This window comes from Takifugu flavidus, chromosome 13 (assembly GCF_003711565.1).
Source record: "Takifugu flavidus isolate HTHZ2018 chromosome 13, ASM371156v2, whole genome shotgun sequence".
Taxonomy (NCBI): domain Eukaryota; kingdom Metazoa; phylum Chordata; class Actinopteri; order Tetraodontiformes; family Tetraodontidae; genus Takifugu; species Takifugu flavidus.
The window spans coordinates 6,454,633-6,473,289 of NC_079532.1; the positions used below are offsets into that span (position 1 = coordinate 6,454,633).

The 18,657-nt window shown below is 43.5% G+C and overlaps 1 protein-coding gene across 1 annotated transcript in view; it reads left to right on the forward strand.

Moving 5' to 3' along the window:
• The window catches only part of plxnb2b (plexin b2b), a 92,661-nt gene continuing 74,004 nt past the window's right edge, over positions 1-18,657 (forward strand). The window contains 2 exon segments of the mRNA XM_057051684.1: positions 1-410; positions 10,456-10,582. The gene's annotated coding sequence lies outside the window, so the exon portion shown is untranslated.

Sequence of the window (18,657 nt, forward strand, 5' to 3'; positions counted from 1 at the left end):
TCCTCGCGCAGTGCAACATCCCGCCTTTCAAGTGACAGCCGAGGCGAGCGCGTGAACGGCTCCCACAGGTGTGTTGTACAGTCCCTCTCTCTGTCTCGCTCTCTGTGACACACACCTGGAAATTACCACGTGACTCGGCACCTGGGCGTGGAGAAAAGTCCCAGATATTGAAACCAGAGATCCTTTTGTTGAGGAGTTGTCTGAGGCGCTTTTGCAACGGGAGCCGGCAGCCAACACATTTCCTCCGGAGTAGTGCCTTTCTGAAGACCCTTTACCGGATGTCTGCACAGTTAAAATGTGAACTTGGCCGCGGACTCCATCAAATTTTCGGCGTCTTTGCACTGGGGAAGCGTTGAATTTCTGGACTGTTCGCGTTCGTGCAACTACTACGCGTCGCTTCCTCCATCAAGGTGAGTGACAGGGAAGCTGGTGGTGTTTGCCTTACTGTGCAAACACGATATCAGTATACAATTGGTAAACACGAAAGGCAAGTTTTACCGTCCAGAGGCGATATTATGGAGTGCAGAAACCGAATACGGCGTCTAGCGATGCTTTCACTCTTTTAATAAATGGTAATGTTTTTGTCCAATAAACACACCTGCCTTTTTACACAATAATTTTCATTAATGGAATGTTTCCGCGAGGTTGTGGATTCTCTCTTTACTATTGGCTTTTTGGAACCGGATGGTGTTTACTGGAAAACTTGTGCACGCGTTTTTACACAAAGTTGGTCCGTTGTTATGAAACAGATCCGATGTCTTTAGTAAACTGACGGCATTTCGTCCTCGGCCGATCATCTGCCCGCTCAAGTTGCGGCTTGTTTCCAAACACGGGCAATTTAAGTGAGAAATGGGAAGGGGGTGGGGGGTGTTTGCGCTCCACACCTCTGGAGCTGCACATCCTCCACCGTGGAGGCGTCAGAAGTCGCAGCGAGCACTCCCTCTTGTTTGTGTTGTCAGTTTCCCATTTTCGCCCCTGTCTCATCTCTTGACGACACAGAAGCACCATTCATGTCCCTGTTGAATCACCCTTGCGGATCTGTCGGGCTGCACCTCCCCCCCCCCCCCCCCCCCAGCTCCTTCAGATAGACTACTGTACTTCTTTGTCAAGTTTCTAAACTGTCGGTTCATTCCAGACTCTTGCCACCCTCCTCTGTGAAGAGACCTCACTGTACACGTCCCTTAGTCTCCTGGGGAGTATTCCTATTAGATAACATTAAATAAACATCCTCGTGGTGGGAATGGATTGGCACAGACGGGGGCAACTTGAGGCAGGAAAGGTAGCCGGAGGGGGGTTCCATCATGGCTCCGGTCTCCTGCCTGAGCGAAGGTGGTTTTTCCAACAAATGCACTCTGCTCACACTGACACACAAGTAATCATAAATGAAGCTGCCTCATTGTATCCCCCACCACCCTTACTTGCCCCCCGTCCCACAGTGCTTCATTCAGGGTTTATCTCTTCACTCTGAATAAATAGAGACACCTTATCTGTGCAGAGGAGAGTGGTGATAAAGGTTTTCTCCTACTACCCACGGGTGAAAAAGACAAGCACGCCACACTTCTTCATCATAGATGTGCTTTTCAGAGGAGGCTGGAACACATTGCCCATTCAGGTCATGCTGTTGTTCTGAGGTTCCTGCACTACAGCGCCTGGAGTCAGACACCAGCCGATGCCCTGTAACGAAGTGAGAGACAAAGCGGCGTTTCCACGAGTTTCCTTTTCATTAATAAAACTCAGTATGATTTTTTTCGAGTATGGTGGATGTGGTGAACCGTCCTCTGGAGGTAGTGGGCGCTCTGCTGCTATGCCCCCTGCACGCTCTGGGTGAGCCAAAGTTCATTCCGTCCCCCCACCCCACCCCCAGCTTTATGCAGTCCGGCAGTTTAGACCGTGTCATCACTTGGAAACGACCACGGACGTATTTTCGAGGTCACCGTAATTTAAACTTATCCCCATCCTCTTTCCTGGATTACTGACTTTTGTCATTTTCATTTTTAAAAGTAATCCCGCTGTACAGAGTGCAATCATGTGCCTCCTGTATGTAACCCACAAATACAAATCCAGAATTTAAAAACAACTGACTCATTCTTAGTGCAGGTACACCATATGTTCATTGTGGCTGACTCAACCTACAAATTTAGTTCATCTCCTTTAATTCCTGCCAGGATATAAATCACCATATTACAAGAACTACCTTGAATTTAAAAACAGATGGTTGGGCACGTGTAAGTCTCTGTGGACATTATTCATCACGTTGGTCGTAAAACAGGTGTGGCGTACCTAAGAAAGTCCCATATGCATCACCTCGTCCCCTGGGCTTATCTTAAATGCAAATAGACTTCAGCAGGAGGTGGGCACAGGCGCAAAGGGTGTGTCAACTCGGCGTCAGACTGCTGACAAATCTGGGGAGTGGCGATTTCCTTGCGATTGAGGAAAGCCTTGTATTTTCATGTCTGGGGATTATCCGATGATGAAGGGACATCATGCTAAGGTGGATTCCTGATCCTACCTCCACTGGGTATTAGTCACCACCCTTGCCCTTGACTTCCTGGCCTTGTCCTAAATGATTCCCTCAAGCTTCTCCCCTTTTTTGTGCCCCTCCTTCCTGTTCCCTTGGGGTGTCATTTGTGCTTCACACACCATTTCCTCACCAGCGCTGCCACTCAACACTTCTCCCCCATCTCGGTGCTTAACATCAGAGCCCACGATAAAGTGTGACAAACATACATGTGTGATCATGCTTGATTCTCATATGACTCCTCCAGTGCCTCACATCCTGGATGGCCTGTCTGTGCACATGACGGCTGAGGAGAATGTCTGTCTTTTTTCAGGGTCCACCGAATACGGCCTTGGAACAGGCATGGAAGACAGCCAAGTATAGGAAAACCGTAGTGGTGTGAGAAAAATATTAACAAAAAGTGTAATGAATAGAAATTCTTATTCAGTAGTTTTTGATATATATGTAAATCCCTTCATCCATTTATTAACCTTTATTAAACATCACATTTAAGGTTAAAATAAATATTTCTTCCCAAGACTTGGCCATAGTGACAATTTGGGCAGGTAGTAAAATGGATTTTTCCACCACTACGTCCACAAGAATTTACTGTACAGCATTTTTTTAAAATAGAGAAATATTAAGGAAAAGCACTGAAAGTTTAATGTTTATACCCCACAAGTGATATGAGTCTATTCCTACTCAAGGTTTCTCCCTGTTAAATGGGAGTGTTTCATTTCCGCTGTTGCTTGTTCGTTGGTTAGGCTGAGGGTTTCTGCAAAGCGCCTAGAGACAAACTTGATTGAAACAGAACCAATATAAATAAAAATCTGTTGCCATGTTGTAGCAGGAGGTATACAACATGGCAGAGAATTATTCTTGCGGCCAGGGAGGGGGTCCATGCCATAATTCATACAAACATCTTTGTGAATAAACATTGATTAATATCATACAGCTGTGAAAAGTACATGTGCATGTATTATGTTTGATTTCCCTTAATAGATTATTAATGTCTCATTATTTTTTAATTACCACACAACATATTTAAAATGTGAAACTAAGATGCAGGGTGCCTAATACTTCTAGCCATGACCTTTACTACTGCACAGTTTTTAGTGTGTCCATTTAAAGGATCCAAGTTGGGCGCCTTTTCCTCTGATACTTTGGTCAGAGTGTACTTCACTTGTAAAACCTGTCACTATGAGCCCACACTGTCTTTCATGCAAACCCGTGGCCAACCACACGGTGCACTCAGCCCAACACAGCCTCCTTTCTTCTAAATGCCGCCGCTAATTCATGCTGGGATTTCCCACTGCTGCCCACACCGCTTTTCTTCCCGCTGCTCCTCTGCCTGTTAGCATTCTGACTCTACTTCTGGTGTATCAATGATCACAGGTACATTATAATATAATATTGTAAACACACTCCCACTCCTGAAAGAGATGAAATGATTCATAGGGTTAGAGAGATACTTTTGGCGCTGGATTAAAAATAATACATCCTTGAATATTGAGAGTTTAAGTGAGGGAGGAGGGAACCTGAAAGAATACCCCCCCCCCCAAAAAAAAAATCTAAATAACTACACTGCTGCGGATCTCTAAATAAATGTCAGTAAGAAAATAGTCTCTACGGTGTCCCCCCACTTACCTACTTCCCAATGGCAGCAGAACTGAAAGAATGACAGGAGGTATTACGGAGGTTTTTGGTGCTACCTGCCGTGCGGATGCTTGCCAGCCAGCACGTCCACCTGTCCGCTGGCAAAAGTTCACATGCAGCCAGGCATTTTTTCTTGAGCCCACTGTGACAGCGATCTGAGGAGCGATCAGCTGTGATGAGAGTGGAGGGTCACCTTGATTCCTGTCCTGGGGACTCTTAATCAGAGTCTTTCTACGGGAAGGGGTGGGGGGGGGGGGGGGGGGGGGGTGTAGGGGGGTAATATTGGAGAAGTAAGCTTTTGCTTTGTAATCAGAGTTTGGTTCGAATCTCTTTTGAAAGGAGAAGTTGGCCTTTTTCAGTCACTGTAACGTGACAAGATATTTGGTCGTGTTCTGTTATTTTCAAAAGGAAATTCCGAAATTGACTCACAGCGCAGACAGGTCAATGCGTAATTTCTCCGCAAATTGAAGGCGCTTGTGCTGTATTTGGAACCGCGCTGGAGTTTTTAAAACATTTTTCATCGGGGGAGTGGATTTGAATTGAACATAGATGTAAAGCGCCCTAGGAATAAACTGTGAAGAGCCGTTTATTCCACCTGTAATGCACAATTTTGACTTGCTTTTTGTTGAGTGCTCCTAAAGCCCAACCTAGCTGCCAGAGTGCAATCAATTTTTTTCCTCATCCATGCAGGATATTTCACAGCAAATCCCCCAAACAGTCCAGTTTATTCCCACTGTGATCGTTTTTAATTATCGCCTCTCTTTTACTGCTACATTGTCAAGCTGGTTTATGTTCATATGATAGTTATCATCAAGTATTGGCACGCCTTTATTTATTTTTTTGCACACACACCGGGCGATTAATCGTGGAACACTAAATACGCTTCCTGGCCAGCACCAGTGGGTGACAGACGCGTGAAGGGTCGGCGCACCGGTAGCAGCTGGAGATGAAGGTCACACCGACCTGAGAGAAAGCAGCAAATTAAAGATGACCCAAGAAAAGGAATGATCTTTGCAAGCAGTAATAATTGAGAAGGCACAAAAATATCTGAATTCAATTTATTTGCGTTTATAGGACGTGATACGACGTCCTCTGGCAGATTGTGCTTTAAAATAGCACTAGCGAGATCTTGGGGAAACATATGCTGCCCTTATTAACTCTGGCATCTGCTGAAATCTGCTGGCAGCTGGAAGTGGACATGTGGATGGCAGTGCTACTGGAGGTTGGGTGTCTGTCTCCCCGTTATCTGTTTCAATCATTATAAGAAGGCAAACGGGTTTCTGCAACAGAAAATGAGATCTGTCTCGCAACCTGTGGTTATCAGCAAAGATCCTTGGAATTCTGGATCCTATTGCAAATCCTCATCTTGGGTCATTGTGTTATTTTTGCTTGTATGACTGTGTGCGGGATTATAATTGTCAGCCCTGGTGTTGGAGATCTCATTTTTGATACCCTCCACAAATAAAGCATTGGGATTTGTCAGGTTCATGGCGTCTGAAGATGCCACACACTATAAATAATTTATATTAGAATTGTAATGTTATGAGTTGTGAGGTTTAGGGCCTTATGATTTAATACGCCATAACACAATTCAACAACCAAGCAATTTTTCACAGCACATTAACTTGCTCGTGTCATCTCCCTCACTTTCATGCAGAGACTAGAAATTACATCATACTCGCAACTTGAAAAGAAAATGCCCGTTTTTTCCAATTTTGTGTTTTTCTGATTTTCATTGCCTTGCTACTTGACCCTGTTTAATATATTAAAAATATATTTTATTTCCTGTTTGTAACAGTTGTATAAGAATGTCTTCTATGCCCTTTCTGCTTGAAAGGTTAAGGCTGCTATTTATTAACTGTTCGAAGGGGCTAGTGCAGCACATTATGCCCTTAGTTTTTTTAGCTGTATGTTTCCTGTTTGCTTCTTGCTTTAGATTTGTTACCTTAAGAAAATGTGTTTCTCTTCCAATAGCCACATCAGTAAGCCTTTCCTAATTTCCTACAATAAAAACAGGATATATTTCAAATAAAAGCCCTTGTCCCTGTTGCTACTCACTCAATAATGTAAAAATTGTAATTAATATCTAGCTGGGATGATGTCTATATAAGTGGGGACACCTGCCTTTATTGCAGTCTAGACTGAAATAGTATGAAAATGAAATCACCTTTTTTAAAAATCAGTTTTGGTCCCTTGTCTCTGTTAAATGAGGTGTGTATGTTGGCCTTTCACTAGCCTGTGATCCAAGAGAGACCTATTAAAATCTGTTCATACAGCAGTTGTTAAAGTAACCAGGAATCTAGTTAAATGCCACCGGTTCTGTTGCTTCTCATCTCATCTGGGAGAGTGTTTTACTGGGGGTGCAGTCAGTGCAGCTGTAATAACACTGCCAAATATATGGCCTTTACCTGAGAGATGGACATTTTAGGATGGCTACTGGTCACCTAAACATTGCAGATCAGAGGTGGGACTAATGTCGATAAAGCCAGGGGGAGAGAATTCCAGAATGGCCCGATTGGCCTGGAATTAACGTTAGCATTGTGGTGAACATCAGCCTCTGCTCTAAATTTGAGAAACGTTAAATACGCCTGATTAGCCAACCACGTTCCCTGCGCCGGATTGTGAAGTAGCCACTTGTGATTATTAACGTGCACATTTTCTATTTCCCTTTTTTTACCTCACATGGTCTGTCTGCCATAATTTATTCTCAGATTTTTTTTTTCCCCAGTGCAGGATTTTTGTCTTTTTTACTTAGCGTGCCTGCAGTCTATGCAGATATTAATCCTGGTGTCTTGAACGGGCCTGGGGCTCAGAGTTGTCTTCAAAAATGCAGATCTGTGAAGGTGTCATAATAGCTCTATGTCTTGGGTGTCTACCTTGCCCCCCAGCCTTACTTTCTCCTTTTCATGCATCTGTGATGACAAGCATTATTCGTGTCTGACTCACACCTAGCTTTGGGATTCTTTTTTAGCTAAAGGTGATGGTGTTCCTTCTATCCATCTACATCGTGTCTGCATTCCCTCTGCTTAACTGTTATTGTTGCAACAGACATGATCATGTGTCAAGCATATGACTTTTGCCTTATGTGTGGCTTAGTTTTATTTTTATTTTTTGCTGTGTAACACTGTTTTCCAGTGTTTCCTTTTCCCCAGATCTATGGTTCCAGCTGCAAGATACTGGGGTTTCAGTCTCTAACCTAAGCAAATGAAAGGCCTAAGAGAAATGACATCAGAGTTGCAGCCACATACTCTTGTAAGAATGCCTAAATATTTACAGGCTCTCATAATGCTACAGCCTTCCACTCAGCCTCCCATTTCTTCAGCCTTCGAGTTTTTGAACTCAGCCCTGTGGTTGCCGCCTTTTGCTGCAGCTACGTCTATTCTACGTCCTGTCTGGGCCGATCTCACGTCATTGATCTCCCTGTGAAGCTGGGCTCTTTAATTACAGTAATTAGCCTGAGTAGATCTGCTTTGGGGTTAGAGAACCTCATTACCAGTACCACGTCTCTCTTTTCCTCACATTGCGATCAGCCCAGTGTTGTTTGTTAAACGTGTTCTCTGAAAACAAGCAGCACTTATACTGTTTACAGAAAACAAGCCGAATCGGAGCTTCGAATCTCACCAGGAGACATTTTTGCTTCTGCTTTCATCCTCTTTCAATTGGTTATGGAGGAGGAGTGTGTAGTGTTCCAGTAACAGATTGAAGTAAAGTGAGGAGCAAGAGGCCATGTCGGTGGACTGCTGTTTATTTAGAGGTGGATTGTTGGTGACTTGTGGCGTGACCGGCCAGGAGTCGCCATATATCTTCAACCGCCAGATCTCCACCTCCTTCCCCGTATTTCTCTTTCAAACAGGTTGTGTTGTCTGCCTCTTCCAGTTTGTTTTTAACTTTACTGTTGGGAATGACACATGATGACACCCTATCTCTGGTTTAATTAGCCATATAGCAATTGGCTTCTCTTCTGAGAATGTAAAAAAAAAAAAAAAAAAAATTGGGGTTCTTTTCTCTCCACCTCTTGATGTAAATAAATCAGTGCCCCAGTTGAGCAGCTTGCTAAAACCAGAAATATAATTTTTGAACAAGATATAATCGCAACAAATCCTACTTACCAAAGAAACAGTTACATTATTAAATATGGTGTAATTCCAAGTGATTAAATGCATGGGAAGGAAATGGGATTAGACTGGAATAAAGTGACTTAGGGTGTCATCTATATCTACAATGTGATCCACGGGAGCTATAACCGCCTTTGTATATTGCCAGACTTTAATTAAATGAGTTTTTTTTAATCTCATCAGGAACGAAAACTGCGAGAAATGGACAATAATGGTGCGTCCTGACTGTATAAAGGGCAGAGGTGCGCCATCTTTTCAAAGCCTGGAGTGGCACCAGTTTTTAACTTTCCACATCCAAGCCCACGCTACATTTCCATGGTAGAGGATATTGAATAAATGAAGAAACATTGCAGCTCTATCTTGTTTCAGATTGGTACACATGTTTAAGAACAGATAAGAAAAGCTATTAAGTTTTCCACTTCAAAGATAGGATAGGTAAATAGGGTTTGTGTCTTCTTTATTTTTATGAGCTTATTTACACTTTGTTTTTACATTTATTTTTTGTATTTTTATTGTTGTTTTTATCATATTGTACCTTTTTAGGTGCCTTAGGCAAAGTATACCTCATGCTGGTTGATGCCTAAGGTATTTACAGCATCAGTGTAGCTCAGCCCTATAAAGGTCCCATTTCCTCTATGTCCAATGGTGGCAGTTCATGCTGAGCATTGTGCCGCTGAAAAAGCCACTCAGTGTGTGAGCAGTTAAAGCTCTCGCAGCACATTGTGGACGAAGCCTTTCTCCTGTATTCATCAACCCTGCCATCTTGATCGTTTTGCTGTTTGCCCAGCCTTGTCTGAGGCTCACACAACACCTCTTTTTCTGACAGGATTTTGTTTTGACCATTGGAAGCTACTTACCCACGCACTTCTGTTTACGTGTACAGTGAGCCCATGTACACAGTCTCCTGGCCCTGGGGCCCCCAGGACAGTGGATCCATGAATTCGTCATAACGCAATCTGTTGGCTGATCAATAATTCAATTCTATCTGTGTGCAAGCATGTCTGGATCCAATCTCACCCGCACCTCCCCCCCAGCCTTCTCTTAACAAAGTGTGTGTTGTGTCCTTGAGCTAGGTTTAGCCTGTGTCTGTGGTTTTATTATGTGTTGATTGGTTTTGCCTTAGTTAGCTCTCAGGCAGCGGTAGCTCTAGTGCATTGTTGATACGCATGGACACATACGGGCTGTAGGCCACTGTGGATTACAATGTCTGAATTATTATTATATGCGTGTGACTTGTCCCTCAACAGTTGGGGAATTGTGTGTTTGTGTGTCTGAGGCCATCCATGATCTCTCTCCCTTCAGGCAGCTCGGCGAATCAAAGGCATGGATCTCATTAGAAGGAATAGAGCCTGTAGAGAGGTCAACGGCTAAGTTCTCTGATTAGTGGGCTCCGGCAGTCGTGGTTGGGAGGTGGTGAGACTCCTTCATTGGCATGCCTCACGTTGTTCCCTCCCTCACACCTGGGGGACAGTGTGCCCAACACTGTTTCTCACTGCAGGCCATATCCTGATCCGACAGGGTCAAGGACAAAACAAAGACTGTGTACTTACACAGATCCCCCATCTTTTGGCCTTCACTATCTCTCAGAGGTGTTTGCATCATGGCCAGATGGGCTCCAGTCCTGTTTTTGTCCCTCTTTGTTTTGTCAAGTCCACATTCAATTTCCATCTCGGTGACAGCGACTCTCACTACGTATCAGGCTGCACCAATAGCCTGACAAGCGACTTTCTGGGTCGTTAGAATCCCATTCCGGTGCTGGGATTCCTATCAGAGCCAACGAACATGAACTGAGGATAACTTTCAGCCAAGGGCAAAGTATATGTGTGACTGAGTTAGAGAGACAGGATGCTTGTGAAGGTTGCTCGACTTTGGACGATTTCTGCTTCTCGTCTGAAGGATTTTCCTCTTTACTCTCGCTGCCATGTCCCCCGTGTGCCTCTCAGTTTAATGCCCTTCCAGATAAAACAACGGCAGTAAACTTCCTCTTTGTTTCTCTCTCCCTTTCTCATTGATAACCACGCTATCTAAAAGTAGGCACTGGCAGTGCTCCCTGTCTATTCACTTTCCGCTCTCCTCCCCTTATCTTTTAGGCCCCCTCTCCCAGTATGTTAGGGCGCATTGTATGTAATCTCCAGATGGGGGAAAGGCTGTGCTTTCTTCATTTTAAATTTCCTCCTTTTTTCTCAGCCCGCCAAAGAAGGAGACAGCGGGAGCGATTGTGGGTGAAGGGGACTGGCGCATATCTGCTGACTGTCACTTCCATTTAGTGTGCTGTCCTCAACTGCCTCCCCTGTATGCCCAGATTCAGCTCAGGGTAAGCCAGAGTCCCCTTTTGTTCAGTGTCCAACCTCCCTATTCTGCAAATGGGTCAATCACACAAACATTGCTGTTATTACTTAAAACTTGTCAGTAGAGTTTGTCTGCATGAAGGTTTTGATTATCTCTGAGTTGTTTTTCTCTTTTTTTAACTAGTGCAGCACATGATTTTTGGGTTCAGACTTTTTTATATTGCTGTGAGCTTCAGGGAGGTTCAGTCCCCAAGAGCAGAGGGGGATGAAATCATGATTGTTCATGGACTGCCTCGTAGCTTCTACTGCCTCCCTCCACAATGCATTTTTATTCCACTTAGACTCAGTCAATTAATAAAGCCTGACATTTATTGGAGGAAGTAAATAAATCAGCTTTGTTTGAGAAATGCCTTGTATGCAATCCTCTCTTGAAATATTTTATTATATATCAAAAATACAGTTTAATGTGCCTTTTTATGAAGGGAACTGGTTGTCTATGTGTTTATCAGGATGATTAGTGTAAAAAAAAAGAATTAAGACTTTTTCTTTATCTCCATTCATGTCACACCAAAAACAATTACAACGGAATGCGGCTTTTTGCTGTTTCGTTTGTCTGTTTCTGGTGATAATTAGTTACTTTTTGATTATAAAAATATATTTCCACGTGTTATGTCTTTTCTTGCACTCTGCTCTCATTTGCATTATCTTTTTAAAAACTGTATTAATGAGAGTGGGCTTGCTCTTAAATCCCAAGTCTGGGAGCTAGAAAAGACACACACATTGTGCTTTTAGTGAGAGAGCCTGAGGGCCCACTAGTATTTTCACTGGGTCTTATCCCAGCCCAGACACGCTCCTCACTCCGGTATGACAAACATCTCTACAGTGCTTGCTCAAACTACAGCTTAGCCTTGACGGTGCACAATCTCTTTTCTGCACACACGCTTCACACGGTCACATTTTAATACACACTGTAGCCCCTTTCTGTGCTCGCTGTTTATCTTTCCGTCATTGTAAAAGTCTCCTCAAACAAACAAAAGCTTGACATCTCATACTCTGTCGGCGAGGTTCTGGAGTTCCTCTGCTTTGCTGGCCAGGGTAATGACATGGTTGTGACCCTCTATGGTTGTTATGAAAGAACGTGTCCTCTCTCCAGCCCGGCTTCTCTGTTTGTGTGGCAGGATGGAGCTCGCCTGGTCTTTTGGAGGATTGCTATCATACCACAGCCATCACCCTCTCACTGCACATTCGAAACAACATTTTGTTTCGGATGGACACTTTTCATCCCAGTTTTTCTGTTTCTTTTTCTCATTCCAGTTTTGCTTTTACCGTTTTGTCATGCTTGATCTTCGTGACCATGGGTTTGGCTCTTTTCCGTCATTGGAGAGTTGTTGGGATTTGCCAGTTGGCCCTTTCAGTATGGGTAAACTGTACAGTGGAACCATTTATAGCTGTGGGTTTGAATGCACACTGAGGAAGTAGCTGGTATGATTGTTTTTTAATGACTGAGAGGCTGAGTCACAGATGTAAAGCCTTGTTGTTTTTTATGATTGCAGTGGTCAGAAACTGGCTAATAATATAAAGTGCTGTGCGCTGCTAGATAGCTTATGAGTCGCATTGCTCGGATTTTATGAAACACCCAAAATGCACTTATATGGTTATGCTTTAAAGTTGCTAAGTGTTCGTGTAGTCACGTTGCTCACATGTTTGTTTGTTTTTTCTTAAAATTCAACCCATAGTGGAATAACTGATTCATTCTGACTTCTTCTTTTCAACATGCACCATTGAGGTGGTATTGCTTATCCCCACTGGGGGCGAGAAGCAAAAGCTCATTCCTTTAAAGGGGTATTCTTTGGATCTTATCTTGAGTAATGAAGGTGTCCCGACTGTCCTGTCTCCGGTCTGTGATGCTGCGTCAGGCCTGGGGCCTTACAGAAAATGGTATGGCCATGGTCATTAGCTAAATCTTTGTCTATTCATAACACTGGCTGCTTCAGATAACTGAAGTGTTTTCTGCCTATTAACCATACTGTCACATGCTCTTTTTCTTTTAAAGATGCACATTAATCTAAATGTTCATACGCACATTAAAATTCTTTAGAGTAGCTCACATTGAAGCACAAGAGGGTGATCAGTAAAGAAACTCCTGCAGTATTTTTTGCTTAGGTCAGGGTAGACTATATAAAAGTGATTTGTATTTGTGCTGGCTCTTGGTCCCGGCCCCATTTGCAGTAACCAGCCTGGACAAGGGTTGTTATCAGAGGGTCTGAATGAAACAGCTGCCTGGTATTCACCACAGCTCTGCCCAGGTCCTTCCATGACTTTGCTTATGTTGTGTGCTTCCTGTTATGTCAGATGCAGTGTTTGCTAATGGCTCCTGGCTCTGATCCAGCTTTATCTCATGTTCTGATGCCCTTACTCAGTTCAGATGTGAAGTGAACAACAGGACTGAATCATTCCAAAAAGCAATCCTGCCTGAGCTAAGGAAAGATGTGAAGTAGTGCAGGCAATAGAAAGATAAGTACTGCTCCATGGAACGGTACACCTAGCTACTAGCAGCTAGCCTAAATATCACCCATTTTGCATTCTTCCCTTTCTACACTTGTCTTTGCCAGGTCATAAGCTCCCCTCCCTGCCCCTGAACTTGTAATGCTGCCTAAGCCTTTTGCCGAGAAGGGCATTAGCCTATATTTGTGCAATACGGATGCTTTGTCAGTCAGACCTTGGAATGGATGCTCCAGATGGGTCATTAGTCACTGCTGTGTGCATGGGTCTTTGACAGAATGTGACAGAACTGTGGTGTGTATATGTGACCCAAGATCAGCACGATTACAAGCCCTGACAGCCTAAATGAAGATAAAACACAGATGCTTGTATTGTTTTGCGTCATGTCCTTCTGTACGCGGTTGTGAGCACAGATGTGTGCTTCTGTGTGTTTATCATCTAAAAGCCATCCACCCCCACTTCACCCTTGTGCCCATATCCCCAAGGTAATCTCATTTCTAGTCCTGACTCGACTAGATAGGCTTCCATCAGTGATTTGGAGTGTAGCTTTTGTGCCTCTAGGCTGCTGTAATGATAGCTGTTGCTAAAAAAAAAAAAAAAAAAAAAGACCCACAGCTGTTTGCTCACCAAGTAAGAGAATGAAAGGTAGAGAGGTGGATGAAAGTGTCACCGGTCCTGTATTGTACAACTGCATTCTCTCACAGTTTCATGAAGCAAATGCAACAAAAACAGGAACACGTGTGCTGTAAAAGATTAATTGGTTGCTGTTAGCTCGAACTCTCATCATTGCACGCAGCAGAGCAGGTTTGGAATACAGAAGAGAAGCATGTTGCCTGGATTTGGTGAGGATAATAAGGAGCCAGGGGGAAAGGTGTTTTTCTGTCTGTGGCAGCCAAAGTTGCAGAAGCGAAGAGCAGAGATCTAAAGTGAAAACTGAGACGCTGTTGTTCTGTGTTCACCTGATCTTGTTAGCATGGTGACAGCTCATCAGCTGGCACTGATTGGCCTGTGGACATGGTTAACAAGCAGTGTAATTGTGAATATAAGAGAGTGTGTGAGTATGTGTGTGGGGGTGTCTCACCATGTGTTTGGGGAAGAGAAAGGTATACTGTCCAGACACATCTGCCTGACTTTAATTAGTTTTGCCTGGCACCGGGACCCACCAGTCTCAGTGGTGTTTAATAACAACCTAGACGGTGAGCATTTATCAAGGTCTGCGCACAGCTAAAGGATCATGCATGTATTTAAGAAAATCGCTTTAGAGAGATGATGCACATTTAATTTTCTGAACCTGGTTGCAAAGAGTCTTCTTTTCCCCTTACGTGCTGAGACATGTTGAAACTCAAGTATTCTGTGCTGTGCATATTTTCCCCTCATTCAGTTCTATTTTTGAATTCTAGAAAATTTATTTAATTGCATAGATTTTCCTCACTTTTTCCCTCTAATCAATCTGCCCCTGACTGTAGAGTTTTACAATAAAGCACAAGCGTCCTTTAATAACCCACAGAAATCAGATGAAACATGGGGGTTCATGGAAGTCCTCGCATTCAAAATATATGATTTGCTATTCTATTTTTAAAATGTTGTGCCTGGTTATGCAAGTCAGAGGCATTAAAATGTCTGAAACATCACAAGCATTTTTTTTTTTCTATGTTTTGTCTGGAGAAAGAAAAGTTTCTAGACAGTCGTTTGCGTCATAGTCAATGTAGTGAGAAGGATCCTCGGTTCACAGATAAGGAATGTATTTCCATGTCTTATTAGAGAGAATCTGAATAGGATCCTGGAACTAGAACAGAGCCCCTGCAGGCCTCAAGAGTGTCTGTTCATCCCTTACCCGACTGCAATAGCTTCTGATCAAGCCAGCAGAATTTTGCACATGAACCTATATGAGCTGACAGACACCCTGCCCTCTCTTAACCCGTCCTCACCCTCTTCTTTCCCTTCATCCTTTCACATCTGCGAATGTTACCTGACGGGACTCATTTGTCAACAACATCCCAAAGCCTTTTCCTCTCTGTCTGTCTGCCCCAGCCACCTGATCCTTCCCTCCTGTTGTCCCATCAGTGCCAACAGCATTGAAGAGGCTGTTGTGCCTGTTTCAGTAGAAGGAAGCCTAAAGACCTGGGGACAAATCCGAGGACAGCCAAGATGCATACAGGTGCAACTCCTCTTCCAGCCCAAGGGATTGTTGTCAAAGTCTCTCCATTTAACTCTCTTCTCATGTAACACCTCACTGCACAAGACGCCTGTCCAGGACAGGGTGGCCCTGTGAGACATGGTGTCCTCGGAGAACATCCCCGTAGTTTTTGCCCCAGCTGTTGCTTTTTTTTGATTATCAGCGTGTGGGTATTGTTTTTCATGCATGGGCATTGTTTTTGTTGTCGTCTCTGACTCACTACAAGGACAACTTCCCCATAAGGGATAATAAAGAGTTGTACTACAGCTGTGATAAATTGCTTACTAAAGGGACCTAAAAAGATGGGAACGAATTCAAAAGCAGTAGAAGCAGCAGCTAACATTGCCCCAGAGCTCCTCTTTTAAGCTAAATGCAAATGGAGTTTTTTTTTTAACTAAAGCAGAATTCCCAGCTGTAATAGTCAGCCTGCTGAGCACAATGCTACATTACCCCCCTCATTCAGTTCTACCGCAACCTGGTTTTTGGGTGGGATTAGGAGTTTCATTCCTTCTTCTGCTGCTCATTTGAAGAGATTGCTTTGATTTTTCTGCAGACTTGACCAGAATTAAATAGAATTGGTACAGGGTGTGTGGAGGGGTGGCTCCCAGCCATCATCTCATTTATGTTTCTTATTGTTGCCTGCAGCTCCCATCCATTTTTGTTAACTCCCCTTTCCTTTGTTTGCCTCACACTTCTGCTCAGTATCTGGCCAGCGATTGATAAGACCCAGTCCCTGACAATACTTGGCGTGCTGAACAGGATCCGTGGTGATGGAGCCCAGTGCATTGTGGCAAGTGTGTGCCTGTTCAGGCTTCAGGAATGAGATGGGATGCAGCTCACGTCATTGTTTATCTACCTTTAACTTCCAGATGGCACTCACCAGAAAGAATGTGTTTCTCCACACACACTCTCTCTCCCACTCGTTTCTTTTCCCTGCCCCTCATCCTTTCCAGAATAACTCCCATGGCTCCTTTCAGCATATGGACTCGGTTTCTGGTCCAGAATGTGCAGCATGAGGTGAGGGGGAAGCAGGTGAGACTGCCAGAACGGCAGAATGGGACTTGAGCGGGAGCTATGGAAAATCAGGTGGTAGTCAGAGTGCGTCCCTATGTGTGTTCTCAGACTCGATCTGTCCGAACAGACTGCGTCACACTGGCCGGCATTTCCGAAACCGCCTGCTTTGTCTCCATTTGTTATTCTGAATCACAAAGCACAACATATTTAAAGCACTTGACACATTTGCTGTTTTTCTGAGGTCACCGAATCATGAAAATCTCATCTTGGGCAGCGGTCCACTGGCCTCCACCCCCATAGCTGTTGGGATTGATAGACGGTCAATTCCAACAGCAGGAGATAATCACAGCGTGTCAGCCTCCACCGATCCAAACTCTTATCTGGGTCTGCTCACTGCCAGCATGCCACAAATGACCACAGGGCCTCAAATTTCCTTGTATTGTTCCAAGGCCCCATCTGGGCATCTGGTTGGGAATGTGTCTCAGGGGCCAAACCTACATTTTGTATCATCCACTGGATGCATACATTCACCTGAAATTAACCTTGATCGCAATGGGGGTTTATATTGGCAGAAAAATGGCAGTTTTGCTAAACGCAACTAATATCAGATGGTGATTTTTGATGATGTTTTTATTTCCCCTTTTTGTTTTAAAGTTCAGTGTCAATGAGCTTTTCAGGTCCCTTTTTCAGAGACTGAACTATTATATCATCGCCAAGTTGGATTCTGACACTATTACTGGAATAATCTTGGCTAATATCATCTACTCTCAGCATGGCCTGCTTGAGAGAAGGTACTACACATTTTTTACAGTGGACAACCATCAAAAACAAGGTCTAAGTAAATTAAGTAGGTTCCATACGGTGGAAAAGGGGCATCATGCAAGGGTTTTTCTGCTCTTTGGAGTAATGGTGCTTTGTTATCAAATGTGATCAAATTTGATTAGTTCCCATGAGACTGTAATACAACAATGGACTTTGATGAAAGTCTCTTTGTTTCTCGCATGTACTCTGATGTCTTCAGGTCTTTGAGCGGTTATCTTTCCAGAGTGAGCTGTGCTAATTGTAGCATAATTGTGAGCTGTTATAGCAGAGAGTGCTAAAAAGCAGTCAAATGGAGAGGCTTGCTGCCTTTTCCTGTGCAGGCTGATTACACTGTCTAGTTAATGTACCCTCCTCAGCTACAAATGGAGGGTGGTTATTGCACTAGGAGAGACAGTCAGGCTGTCAAAACCGTCCTCTCTAACAGACAAGAGAGGGAGATAAAGAGAGATGGAAAAGAGGGAGAGAGAATGTATTCTGGAGAACCAATTTCACTAAGGAGATAGAAGCATGGTTGCACAATTATGAAATATAGCTTTCTGTTTCAATAATGACCTTTTCCCCCACTGGCTATATTTAGGCCAACGTAAAAGATTTAGGGACCATAGTGGAGTGGAGATGATAGCCTATGGATTCCTACCGAGAGAAGAGTCCAAATGTTGCTGGCACAATACTGAGGAAAAGTGGAAATGACAGGTTGGAGGTGCTCGAGAAAGAAGTGTATAGTACTTCACAAGTCGGTGTTTCCCCAAGTTGCTGTCCTTACACTGTTATTAGTCACTTCCTCTTCTTACAGACAGGCTTGTTTGTCCCACTTGTGTACTACATTTATCTACTGAAGCCAAAGGGACACTCTCATGTGGGCTGTTGATCTTTTATCATACTTAATGACCACACCAGTGGAACAGACAATTGTTTCTGTGCAAAATTCATTTTCATGAATAAATAAATCTCCCACAGCACAACTTTAACTGCAGTGCACCCAAACATACCCTCAGCAGTGCTGCAAGTGGTGCCAAACACCCACAGGGGCAGCAGCAACGCTTGAAATGCATGCAGGAATAGATTCCTAGAGCTGTTATATTGGAACAACTTTGATAGCCAAGTTAAAGGGGAAAGGCTACACCCGGGCAGTTCAATATATATGTGCATTTGCTTTTATTTAGCTTTTCTGAATCCTTTGATCCGGTTTAGTTTTATAATCTACTGTTCTTTCCAACGTCTGTACATACTGAATCTCCTTTTTCTTGTTAAATCTAAACTCTACGGGTATTTTAAGGGGCCTGGAATTTAAGTATTCAATCTCAGTGCCAAAAGGGTAATAATGTTTTGTTAAGATTTATGCTACTCTTTATGATGCTGCCTTTATTTGTAAACTGGGTCAAAATAAATATATTGAAATCTACTTCAGCAGTTAAAACATCCAAGGATGCACCCCTCTTAATCATTCCCATTCAGTTAGTGAACAGAATTACCCCCATGGTACGTGTGGTGCATTTATTGCTATGTATATCTTTACATGTATTATTATCATTTCTTGCACGTGGTGGTGGTGGGTAGGTCCTTGTGCTAGATAGCTTTGTGGTTGTT